The sequence below is a fragment of the Saccopteryx leptura genome, chromosome 2, assembly GCF_036850995.1.
Source record: "Saccopteryx leptura isolate mSacLep1 chromosome 2, mSacLep1_pri_phased_curated, whole genome shotgun sequence".
NCBI lineage: Eukaryota > Metazoa > Chordata > Mammalia > Chiroptera > Emballonuridae > Saccopteryx > Saccopteryx leptura.
Genome location: NC_089504.1, coordinates 280,813,114 through 280,827,308, shown reverse-complemented (window position 1 = coordinate 280,827,308; position 14,195 = coordinate 280,813,114).

The following is a 14,195-nucleotide window of genomic DNA, read 5'->3' as shown; positions in this document are numbered from 1 at the left end:
TACCTTAACTGAGCTTGTCTGTTGTCTCTATCTCTCTCTCCCTATTTTTTCCTGTATCTACAATAATATACCTGAGAACATACCTTTGAAATATAAAAGAAACATGCCTTTGAAATATGTAAAGTAATCTTTTTCAGACTCCTCACCCACTAAAGCAGAGCCCATAAATTCCCTTAGGGTTATTATCATGTCAATTGTTAACTGTTAACTATCCTATACCTGCCTATGTAAAAGAAGTATATGAGTATGTATCTATACAGTTTACTCTTTTAAAGCTGGTATGTATGTATGTATGTATTTATTTATTTTAGTGAGAGAGAGAGAGAGAGGAGAGTGTGAGAGAGACAGAAAGAGAGAGAGATGAGAAGCACCAAGTTGTAGTTGCATCACTTGAGTTGTTCACTGACTGCTTCTCATATGTGTCTTGAAAGGGGGTGATACCAGTCAAGTCAGTGACCCCTTGCTATTGCAAATGATTTTGGGTTCAAGCCAGTCATTGTGGGATTATGTTGATGATCCCATACTCATGCTGGTAACTCCACGCTCAATCTGGAGATACTACGCTCAAGCTGAATGAGCCCATGCTCAAGCCAGTGACCTCGGGGTTTTGAGCCTGAGAGCTCAGCATCCCAGGTCAATGCTCTATCCATTGCACCACCACCAGTCAGGCTATACAGTTTACTTTTGATTCTATCCCAAAGATTTCCCAACTTTGCTTTCTTTTGCCTCCCTAATCTATCACTAATAGATTTCATGTAACCCTCTTATGTCTTCCCCTTTGCTTCTGATGTATAAAATAAGTGGTGAAACTGCCATTTTCTGGAGCATTTTCTCAATCCATTGAGGTTTTGCTTCCCAGCAAGTGTCAACAGTTTGGCTCAAGTAAACTCATAAAAATTCTTACAGGCTTGAATGTTTCTTATGTTGACAGTAACAATTTCTGAACTGGAGACATTTTGATCCTTAACATGCATGTGACCAATAAAAACATTGTTATAGACAATCTATAACCCCTGTGATGGAAGTAGTCTCTCTCTTCAAAGGAACAGAATGGAGAAACTGGTTTGGAGCCTGGGTCCTCTGTAGCAACTCAGGGTCATGGGAGCACCTGGGACCAGAGGAGCTGGTATCACAGGAACCATGTGGGGTTGCAGGAGGAAACAAGGTGGGCCACAGGTCTGAGTGTGAGGGAAGCATCTAGGGCTGTGGGAGTAAACCTGGTGCTGGGACAAGCCAGTGCTGGAGTCTCAGTGAAGTTGAGTGCTCACTTGAAACTCAGAGTTCTTATGACTTTGATTAAATTTAGTTTTAAATCCTAGCTCTAGAAAGCATCTTTCTCTATCTATCTATCATCTATCATCATCTATCTATCTATCTATCTATCATCTATCTATTCCTCAGAGCCTTTACCCCACAGAGTTGCAACCCCTAAGGCAGCAAAAGACAATAGTCCAGACCTAATGATCATAGGGTCCAGATTCCAGAAAAAACCTCAGAGTTGACCTCAAGACCTGAAGAAATGATTCATTAACCTTATCTCACCTCCAACCAATAAGTTCCCTGTATGATTCTAACCCTTACCCTATGATATCTTGTTATTTTGCCCAATATAATCTATGACCTACATACAATTGGTTAGCTCAGGTTTTTGAGCATTAGCTTCCTATTTTCCTGAATGGTGCCATGCATAATAAAACAACCAGTATTTCTCCATTGTAATTCTTGGTGCCTATTGTTTCTCTCTGCTAGCACCAATGAATGATCTTTTTCTTTCCTTTAATACATGTAACTTTCTTTCTCTGATGTGAAAGTTGTTCCCAGACCCAGTAGTCCAGTTGGTTATTGCCTGTAACAAATGGGGTTTCAGAGTGACGTCACGGAAATGGCGCTGTGAGCAGCGCGTCCGACAGATCTCCCCAAAATCTCAACTAATTTATCAACTAGAAACAGAAAAATTTATCCTCGGAGCATTCTGGAGTTCCACACAAACTGAAAGCGAAAGGACTGTTATCACTTGAATCTGAGAGACGAGGGTGTGGAGGAAGCTAACTACCGCAGGGACGTTCATTCAAGCCACGGAGGGAGTGCGCCTGTGTGCTATCAACAAGACCACCCTCAGATGCCAATAAGAAAGAGGAAATTGAATATTATGGATACAAAAGATAGAGAGGTAACACAAATAGATGTGGAAAAATCTATGGAGAAAAGATTTAACATATTGGAAGCCTTGGAGCTAAATGACAGAGAATTTAAAATAGAAATCTTAAAAATACTCAGAGATATACAAGAAAACACAGAAAGGCAATTTAGGGAGATCAGAAAACAACTCAAAGAACACAAAGAATATATTACCAAAAAAATTGAAATTATAAAAACAAATCAAACAGAAATGAAAAACTCAATTCATGAGCTGAAAAACGAGGTAACAAGCTTAGCTAACAGAACAGCCCAGATAGAAGATAGGATTAGTGAAATAGAAGACAAGCAACTTGAGGCACAACAGAGAGAAGAAGAAAGAGACTCAAAAATAATAAAAAATGAGAAAGCCCTACAGGAATTGTCTGACTCCATCAGAAAGAATAACATAAGAATAATAGGTATATCAGAGGGAGAAGAGAAAGAAAATGGAATGGAGAATATACTCAAACAAATAATAGATGAGAACTTCCCAAGCCTGTGGAAAGAACTAAAGCCTCAAATTCAAGAAGCAAACAGAACACTGAGTTTTCTTAACCCCAACAAACCCACTCCAAGGCACATCATAATAAAGATGACACAAACCAATGACAAAGAAAAAATTCTCAAGGCAGCCAGGGAAAAGAAGAGTACAACATATAAAGGAAGGCCTATTAGATTATCATCAGATTTCTCAGCAGAAACTCTACAAGCTAGAAGAGAGTGGACCCCAATATTTAAAGCACTGAAAGAGAGGAACTTTCAGCCAAGAATACTATACCCATCAAAGCTATCCTTCAAGTATGAAGGAGATATAAAAACATTTACAAATACAGAAAAGATGAGAGAATTTATCAGCAGAAAGCCCCCACTCCAGGAAATACTAAAGGGGGTTTTCCAACCAGATTCAAAGAACAAAAGAAAACAAAACCACAAGTAACAGCTCCACCAAGAACACAATAAAAACAAACTTAAACTGTGACAACAAAAGAAAAAAAAGGGGGGAGAGGATGGAGATTAACAGTAGCAAAGGACGATGAAGTGCAGAAATACACATAAGATAGGATACTACAATGAATATGGTAGGTACCCTTTTCATTACTTAATGGTAACCACCCTTGAAAAAACCACCAAAAAACACTTGACTTAAAAAAGGTAGCAACAGAGGAAAGAAGTATGGAACATAAACAAACAAAAACAAATGATAGAAAAACAAAAGAGAAGAATTAAACAAGATACAAAACTAACAGAAAGCAATTTATAAAATGGCAGTAGGGAACCCACAAGTGTCAATAATTACACTAAATGTAAATGGATTAAACTTACCAATAAAAAGACACAGAGTAGCAGAATGGATTAAAAAAGAAAATCCAACTATATGCTGCCTACAAGAAACACACATCTAAGCAACAAGGATAAAAACAAATTCAAAGTGAAAGGCTGGAAAACAATACTCCAAGCAAACAACACCCAAAAAAAAGCAGGTGTAGCAATACTCATATCTAATAATGCTGACTACAAGACAGAAAAAGTACTCAGAGACAAAAATGGCCATTTAATAATGATTAAGGGGAAGTTGAATCAAGAAGACATAACAATCCTTAATGTATATGCACCAAACCAAGGAGCACCAAAATATATAAGACAGCTACTTATTGACCTTAAAACAAAAACTGACAAAAATACAATCATACTTGGAGACCTCAATACACCGCTGACAGCTCTAGATCGGTCATCCAAACAGAGAATCAATAAAGAGATAGTGGCCTTAAACGAAATACTAGAACACCTGGATATGATAGACATCTACAGGACACTTCATCCCAAAGCGACAGAGTATACATTTTTCTCTAGTGTACATGGAACATTCTCAAGAATTGACCATATGTTGGACCACAAAGACAATATCAGCAAATTTAGAAAAATTGAAATTGTACCAAGCATATTCTCTGATCATAAAGCCTTGAAACTAGAATTCAACTGCAAAAAAGAGGGGGAAAAACCCACAAAAATGTGGAAACTAAACAACATACTTCTAAAAAATGAATGGGTCAAAGAAGAAATAAGCGCAGAGATCAAAAGATATATACAGACAAATGAAAATGAAAATACGACATATCAGAATCTCTGGGATGCAGCAAAAGCAGTAATAAGAGGAAAGTTCATATCACTTCAGGCCTATATGAACAAACAAGAAAGAACCCAAGTAAACCACTTAACTTCACACCTTAAGAAACTAGAAAAAGAACAAAGACAACCCAAAACCAGCCGAAGAAAGGAGATAATAAAAATCAGAGCAGAAATAAATGAAATAGAGAACAGAAAAACTATAGAAAAAATCAATAAAACGAGGAGCTGGTTCTTTGAAAAGATCAACAAAATTGACAAACCCTTGGCAAGACTCACCAAGGAAAAAAGGCACAGTACTCAAATAAATAAAATCCAAAATGAAAGAGGAGAGATCACCACAGACATCATAGATATACAAAGAATTATTGTAGAATACTATGAAAAATTATATGCCACCAAATACAACAATCTAGAAGAAATGGATAAATTCCTAGAACAATACAACCTTCCTAGACTGAGTCAAGAAGAAGCAGAAAGCCTAAACAGACCAATCAGCAGGGAGGAAATAGAAAAAACTATTAAAAACCTCCCCAAAAATAAAAGTCCAGGCCCAAACAGTTATACTAGTGAATTCTATCAAACATTCAAAGAAGACTTGGTTCCTATTCTACTCAAAGTCTTCCAAAAAATTGAAGAAGAAGCAATACTTCCAAACACATTTTATGAGGCCAACTTAACCCTCATACCAAAACCTGGCAAGGATGGCACAAAGAAAGAAAATTATAGACCAATATCTCTAATGAATACAGATGCTAAAATACTAAACAAAATACTGGCAAACCGAATACAACAACATATTAAAAAAATAATACATCATGATCAAGTGGGATTCATCCCAGAATCCCAGGATGGTTCAACATACGTAAAACGGTTAACGTAATACACCATATCAACAAAACAAAGAACAAAAACCACATGATCTTATCAATAGATGCAAAAAAGGCTTTTGATAAAATACAACACAATTTTATGTTTAAGACTCTCAACAAAATGGGTATAGAAGGAAAATATCTCAACATGATAAAGGCCATATATGATAAACCATCAGCCAACATCATATTAAATGACATAAAACTGAGGACTTTCCACCTTAAATCAGGAACAAGACAGGGTTGTCCACTCTCTCCACTCTTATTTAACGTGGTGCTAGAAGTTCTGGCCAGAGCAATCAGACAAGACAAAGAAATAAAAGGCATCCATATCGGAAAAGAAGAAGTAAAGGTATCACTTTTTGCTGATGATATGATCCTATACATCAAAAACCCGAAGGACTCCACAAAAAGATTATTAGAAACAATAAACCAATACAGTAAGGTCGCAGGATACAAAATTAACATACAAAAGTCCATAGCCTTTCTATATGCCAACAATGAAATATTAGAAAACAAACTCAAAAAAATAATCCCCTTCACGATTGCAACAAAAAAATAAAATACCTAGGAATAAACATAACAAAGAATGTAAAGGACCTATATAACAAAAACTACAAGGCATTATTAAGAGAAATAGAAAAAGACACAATGAGATGGAAAAATATTCCTTGTTCTTGGATAGGAAGAATAAATATAATTAAAATGGCCATATTACCCAAAGCAATATATAAATTTAATGCAATTCCCATCAAAATTCCTATGAGATTTTTTAAAGAAATGGAACAAAAAATCATCAGATTTATATGGAACTATAAAAAACCCCAAATAGCCAAAACAATCCTAAGGAAAAAGAATGAAGCTGGGGGCATTACAATACCTGACTTTAAACTATATTATAGGGCCACAATAATCAAAACAGCATGGTATTGGCAGAAAAATAGACACTCAGACCAATGGAACAGAATAGAAAGCCCAGAAATAAAACCACATATATATGGTCAAATAATCTTTGATAAAGGGGCCAACAACACACAATGGAGAAAAGAAAGCCTCTTCAACAAATGGTGTTGGGAAAACTGGAAAGCCACATGCAAAAGAATGAAACTCGACTACAGCCTGTCCCCGTGTACTAAAATTAATTCAAAATGGATCAAAGACCTAAATATAAGACCTGAAACAATAAAGTACATAGAAGAAGACATAGGTACTAAACTCATGGACCTGGGTTTTAAAGAACATTTTATGAACTTGACTCCAATGGCAAGAGAAGTGAAGGCAAAGATAAATGAATGGGACTACATCAGAATAAAAAGTTTTTGCTCAGCAAGAGAAACTGATATAAAAATAAACAGACAGCCAACTAAATAGGAAATGTTATTTTCAAACAACAGCTCAGATAAGGGCCTAATATCCAAAATTTACAAAGAACTCATAAAACTCAACAACAAACAAACAAACAATCCAATAAAAAAATGGGAAGAGGACATGAACAGACACTTCTCCCAGGAAGAGACACAAATGGCTAACAGATATATGAAAAGATGCTCAGCTTCATCAGTTATTAGAGAAATGCAAATCAAAACTACAATGAGATACCACCTCACCCCTGTTAGATTAGCTATTATCAACAAGACGGGTAATAGCAAATGTTGGAGAGGCTGCGGAGAAAAGGGAACTCTCATCCACTGTTGGTGGGACTGTAAAGTAGTACAACCATTATGGAGGAAAGTATGGTGGTTCCTCAAAAAACTGCAAATAGAACTACCTTATGACCCAGCAATCCCTCTACTGGGTATATACCCCAAAACCTCAGAAACATTGATACATAAAGACACATGTAGCCCCATGTTCATTGCAGCACTGTTCACAGTGGCCAAAACATGGAAACAACCAAAAAGCCCTCAATAGAAGACTGGATAAAGAAGATGTGGCACATATACACTATGGAATACTACTCAGCCATAAGAAATGATGACATCAGATCATTTACAGTAAAATGGTGGGATCTTGATAACATTATACAGAGTGAAATAAGTAAATCAGAAAAAACCAAGAACTACATGATTCCATACATTGGTGGAACATAAAAACGAAACTAAAAGACATGGACAAGAGTGTGGTGGTTACCGGGGGTGGGGGGAGGGAGGACATAGGAGGGAGGGAGGGAGAGAGTTAGGGGGAGGGGGAGTGGCACAGAAAACTAGATAGAGGGTGACGGAGGACAATCTGACTATGGGCGAGGGGTATGCAACATAATTTAATGACAAGATAACCTAGACATGTTTTCTTTGAATATATGTACCCTGATTTATTAATGTCATCCCATTAACATTAATAAAAATTTATTAAAAAAAAAACAACAACAAAAAAAAACAAATGGGTTTTGAAAAAAAAAGACAATTAAAAAAATTAGGAGGTGAGAGGTCATGATGATTTCTGGTTAGGTGTGTCTTTCATTCTGATGGTGTTCAGTTGGTTTCCTTTTTCTTCTGGATAGTAGCTTGCAGTCCAAAATGGGCTCAGAGGAGGATGTTGATGGTTGAGAAGCAGTCTTCATCGCTGTAGAAAAGTCTAGAGGAGGCCTTGAGAATGCTTAATTCAAGGCTTAATTCTTTCTAATCTGAAAGAAGAATGAGTTATTAGTAAAACCTGATAAGGCCCCGTCCAACTATATTTGAGTTAATTGGCAGGATGCTTATCTTTCCAGCTTTTCACTTTATTTTTGACAGAGACAGAGCGAGATAGAGAGAGGGACAGATAGGAACAGACAGACAGAAAGGGAGAGAGATGAGAAGCATCAGTTCTTTGTTGTGCCACCTTAGTTGTTCACTGATTACTTTCTCACATGTGCCTTGACGGGGGGGCCACAGCAGACCTAGAGACCCCTTGCTCAAGCCAGCAACCTTGAACTCAAGCTGGTGAGCCTTGCTCAAACCATATGAGCCTGCACTCAAGCCAGCGACCTTGGGGTTTTGAACCTGGGTCCTCTGTGTCCCAGTCCAATGCTCTGTCCACTGCACCACTGCCTGGTCAGGCTCTTTCCAGCTTTTTAGGACTTTCCAATCATCAAAGTTAAGAGTGTAGCATAATGTCTGTGGGGTATTTCATCTTATTGGAAGCAAATTTTTGAAAAGTAGTGCCATATCCAAAGACTTCACATACCTTAAAGTGTCTAATTCCTTCACTTTTAGGTCATTGGCAAATTTAAGACATCAGAAGAGTTTCTCATATAATATTTTATAAATCTCAATTGAATTCTGCTTCTAGAGCAGTGGTTCTCAACCTTTCTAGTGCCGTGACCCCACAATACAGTTCCTCATGTTGCGGTGACCCCAAACCAAAAAATAATTTTGGTGGATACTTCATAACTGTAATTTTGCTGCAGTTGTGATTCGGAATGTAAATACCTGATATGCATTATGTATTTTCCGATGGCTTTAGGCGACCCCGTTGGGGTCGCAAGCCACAGGTTGAGAACCGCTGTTCTAGAGGCTAATCTAATAGCAAACCTTGATGATTAATTATCCTTTTAAAAGTAGGATTCATCTTTTTTTTCTGGTGGATTGGGGTCTCCATGAGGCATAAAATTTCCATTTTATTCCTAACAGTTGAGAAACTTCTTGGGTCACTTTAATGATAAAGGTACTTCCACTGTCATTTTGAATAAAGAACACAGTTCAAATATAGAAATAATTTTTTTTAGTAAGGCTTTAACAACTTCTGATATCCTCTCAGATCTACAAGTCTAAGCAGGTTATGGCAGGTAAAGATAGAGACAAAGAGACTTTCCATCCTTAAAGGGTCCTTTCTATATGCTGGTACAGCACTTCTGCAGTTAATAAAGTTTGAGGAGGTAAAGGGAGTATATTTCCCCACCATTCCTGCTGGCTGAACATTTACTTGCTGCCCCCTATTGGCATCTGTCTTAAAGGATATTGCCCTGCCTGGATGGGAGCATTTCCCTGACCAAATTGAATATCCCTTTGTGTATAAGAAAGGAAAGCTATTTCTTTGTCAATAGCTTTGGGACCCCTCCTTAAAAGAGTGAGGCCTGCACTGCAGCTTTGTTATTCCTGTATGGAGTAGGTCGGCAAGTACTACAGGAACAGGAGCCCTTGCTGAATTTAGTTGCATTATTTATGCATCGTATTTTTTATCTGAATGGGCTTATTGGGTTTCCTTGTGTTTCATATCAAAATTTAACATTTTCTTGGAAGAAATTCTGATATAGTAACATGAAAACCTGCACATAGGGGTTCTTGTCCTATTTCTCTTCTTTCTTATAAAATAGTTCTAGTTGTAGATAGTAGTATAATTTAGAGATCCATCCTCTGGTCAGTGTTTTCCTGTATCTAAGGCATACTGTGGTCATGCTACTCTGAACTGTGGTCATGCTACTCTGAAAACAAAATTATTCTTTTATTTTTCTAATGATTTCATAGTTAAGTGTCCCTCAATTCTATAAAATACAGTTTAGAAGGCTACAGTGGTGTATAGTGGTGGTATTTTATTACTCATGTCACTAATTTTGTTATCAAAGTAAATCCTTATTTCAGCCCAAGCAATGTTAAATAAATCCTAAGATTAGATAGTTTTCATAAAGGAAACAGACCAGTTACAAGATCTAACAATTCAGCAACCCTTATATAACCTTTAGAAGGATATATCCTTCTAAAGTTGGCCAGCAATGTCAAACGTAACAGACAGGACAGTAACAGGAGTTGGGTGTCTCAAATTTTCCACTATACCTTAGACCTTGTTTTTTTTTTTTTCTTTTAAGATTTATTTATTCATTTGAGAGAGTGAGAGAGAGAGAGGGAAAGAGTGAGAGAGAAAGAGAGAGAGAGAGAAAGGGATGCAGGGAGAGGAGCAAGACATAGTTACGTCCCATATGTATTTATACCTTGACCAAACAAGCCTTTGGCTTTGAACCAGCTACCTCAGCATTCCAGATTGACATTTATCCACTGCACCACTACAGAAACCTTGGGTTTTTACTCTATCAGAGGCAGCAAATGCAAAGTCCACTCAGTACAGTTGAGACTGGGTAAACAGCTTGGGTGAGACCAGGTCTAGCTTCCACTGCCCATTCCTTCAAGATTTGCTTAAATGAAGTCAGAATTGGCCTGCTTCCCACAAAAGGAGACATAGACTCAACAAAAAACAAATAATTTTAAACAAACTAACAAACAAGATTTCCTGTTGTTTCCCCTAGTCACAAGATCAAACCAACTAACAAGATTATTAAGAAATTGGTTCCCTCTTAGTGAGTTTGCATGAGTCCAGGAGAGAAAAACTAACAAAACAAACTTTAAACTTATTTTATTTTTTTTATTGATTTTAATTTATTGTGTTACATAGATTCTAGTGTTGCCCTGAATACATTCCCCCCTCCCCCGTATTCCCCTCAACATCTCCCTTGCCCCCTCCTGATAGTGCCCTCCCCCCTTTCCTTCAGGTTTATTTCATCCTATCATCCCCTTTCCCTCTGTCCTCTTTTCCTCTGGTTCCTTTGATCTCTCTGTCTCAATTTCATTCCTCAGTTCACATTGTTCATTGGATTCCTCAAATGAGTGAGGTCATATGATATTTTTCTTTTTCTGCCTGCCTTATTTCACTTAACATAATAGTTTCCAGGTCCATCCATGTTGTTGCAAAAGGTAATATTTTCTTCTTTATCATAGCCCCATAGTATCCCATTGTATATATATACCACTGCTTTTTAATCCACTCGTCCACTGACGGATATTGGGCTGTTTCTAGATCCTCGCTATTATGAACAATGCTGCCATAAACATGGGGGTGCATTTCTCCTTTTGAAACAGTGCTATGGTGTTCTTGGGGTATATTCCTAAAAGTGAGATAGCTGGGTCAAAAGGCAGTTCAATTTTTAATTTTTTGAGGAATCTCCATACTGTTTTCCACAGTGGCTGCTCCAGTCTGCATTCCCACCAGCAGTGCAGGAGGGTTCCCTTTTCTCCACATCCTCGCCAGCACTTATTCTGTGTTGTTTTGTTGATGAGCGCCATTTTGACTGCTGTGAGGTAATCTCATTGTGGTTTTTATTTGCATTTCTCTAATGATTAGTGATGTTGAACATTTTTTAATATGCCTATTGGCCATCTGTATGTCCTCTTTGGAGAAGTATCTATTCATTTCTTTTGCCCTTTTTGATTGGATTGTTTGTCTTCCCTGGTGTTGAGTTTTACAAGTTCTTTACAAATTTTGGTTATAACCCCTTATCAGATGTATTGTCAAATATGTTCTCCCTTTGTGTGTTTTGTATTTTTATTCTGTTCTTATTGTCTTTAGCTGTGCAAAAGCTTTTTAGTTTGATATAGTTCCATTTGTTCATCCTGTCTTTTATTTTACTTGCCCGTGGAGATAAATCAGCAAATATATTGCTGCAAGAGATGTCGGAAGCTTACTGCCTATGTTTTCTTCTAAGATGCTTATGGTTTCATGACTTACATTTAAGTCTTTTATTCATTTTGAGTTTATTTTTGTGAATGGTGTAAGTTGGTGGTCTAGTTTCATTTTTTTGCAGATAGCTTCCAATTTTCACAACACCATTTGTTAAAGAGACTGTCTTTACTCCATTGTATGCTCTTACCTCCTTTGTCAAATATCAGTTGTCCATAAAGGTGTGGGTTTACTTCTGGGTTCTCTGTTCTGTTCCATTGATCTATATGCCTATTCTTATGCCAGTACCAGGTTGTTTTGAGTACAATGGCCTTGTAGTATAACTTGATATCAGAAAGTGTGATGCCTCCCACTTTATTCTTCCTTTTCAAGATTGCTGAGGCTATTCGTGTTCTTTTTTGGGTCCATATAAATTTTTGGAATATGTGTTTTATATCTTTGAAGTATGTCATTGGTATTTTAATTGGTATTGCATTAAATTTATAAATTGCTTTTGGTAATATAGACATTTTAATGATGTTTATTCTTTCTAACCATGAACATGGTATATGCTTCCACTTGTTTCTATCTTTCTTGATTTCTTTTATCAGTGTTTTATAATTTTCCAAGTACAAGTCTTTAATCTCCTTGGTTAAATTTACTCCTAGGTACTTTATTTTTTTGGTTGAAATAGTGAAGGAGATTGTTTCCTTAATTTCTTTTTTCTGACAGTTTATTGTTGGTGTATAAAAATGCCTCTGATTTCTGGGTATTAATTTTATATCTTGCCACTTTGCTGAATTTATTTATCAGGTCCAGTAGTTTTTTGACTGAGACTCTAGGGTTTTCTATATACAATATCATATCATCTGCAAATAATGATAGTTTTATTTCTTCTTTTCCAATTTGGATGCCTTTTATTTCTTCTTCTTGTCTGATTGCTGTGGCTAGGACTTCCAGAACTATGTTGAATGAGAGTGGTGAAAAGGTGCACCCCTGCCTTGTATTTTACCTTAAGGGGACTGCTTTTAATTTTTTCCCATTGAGTATGATGTTTGCTGTAGGTTTGTCATAGCTGGCCTTTATCATGTTGAGGTATGTTCCCTGTATTCCCACTTTGCTGAGAGTTTTGATCATGAATAGGTACTGGTTTTTATCAAATGCTTTTTCTGCATTTATTGAAATTATCGTGTGGTTTTTCTCCTTTTTGTTTATGTCATGAATCACACTGATTGGTTTGTGAATATTGTACTAGCCTTGCCTCCACAGAATAAATCCTACTTGATCATGGTGTATGACTTTTTTCATATATTGCTAGATTCGGTTTGCTAATATTCTGTTGCGAATTTTAGCATCTAAATTCATCAGTATTAGTTTCTTTCATTGTGTTGTCTTTTCCTGGTTTTGGAATCAGAATAATGCTCACCTTATAAAAGGAGCTTGGGAGTCTTCCTTCCTCTTGAATTTTTTGAAATAGCTTGAGAAGAATAGGAGTTAGTTCTTCTTTGAATATTTGGTAGAATTCACTTTTGAAGCCATCAGGCTCCGGGCTTTTGTTTGCTGGGAGCTTTTTGATAACTGTTTCAATCTCCTTTGTTGTAATCGGTCTGTTTAGGTTTTCTGATTCTTCCAGATTAATTTTTAAAATATTATATGTTTCAAGATATTTGTCTGCCTGACCAGGTGGTGGTGCAGTGGATAGAGCATCGAACTGGGATGCCGAGGACCCAGGTTCTAGACTCCAAGATCACCAGCTTGAGTGTGGGCTTATCTGGTTTGAGCAAATCTCACCAGCTTGGACCCAAGGTCGCTGGCTCGAGCAAGGGGTTACTTGGTCTGCTGAAGGCCCACAGTCAAGACACATATGAGAAAGCAATCAATGAACAACTTAGGCGTCACAATGTGCAATGAAAAACTAATGATTTATGCTTCTCATCTCTCTGTTCCTGTCTGTCTGTCCCTGTCTATCCCTCTTTCTGACTCTCTCTGTCTCTGTAAAAATAAAAAAAGAAATTTGTCCATTTCATCTAGGTTGTCTAATTTTTTGGCATAGTATTTTCTTACAATCCTTTGTATTTCTGTTGTGTCAGTTGTTATTTCTTTACTCTCATTTCTATTTATTTAAGTCCTCTCTCTTTTTTTCTTGGTGAGTCTGGCTAAAGGTTCATTGATCTTGTTTACCTTTTCAAAGAACCAGCTTCTGGTTTCATCAATCCTCTGTATTGTTTCTTTAGCCTCTATGTCATTTATTTCTACTTTGATCTTTATTATTTTCTTTCTTCTACTACCTCTGCGCTTTACTTGCTTTTATTTGAGCTTTTTCTTGCTTCTTAAGGTATACCTGTAATGCTATGAACTTTCCTCTTAGTACTGCTTTTGCTGTGTCCCATAAATTTTGAGTCATTGTACGCTCATTATCATTCGTTTCTAGGAATTATTTTATTTCTTCTTTGATCTCGTTGTTAACCCATTTGTTATTTAATAACATGCTATTTAGTTTCTAAGTGTTTGAGTATCTTTTATTTTTTCTGTTGTGGTTGATTTCTAGTTTTATGCCATTGTGATCAGAGAAAATGCTTGATATGATTTCAATCTTCTTAAATTTGTTGAGACTGC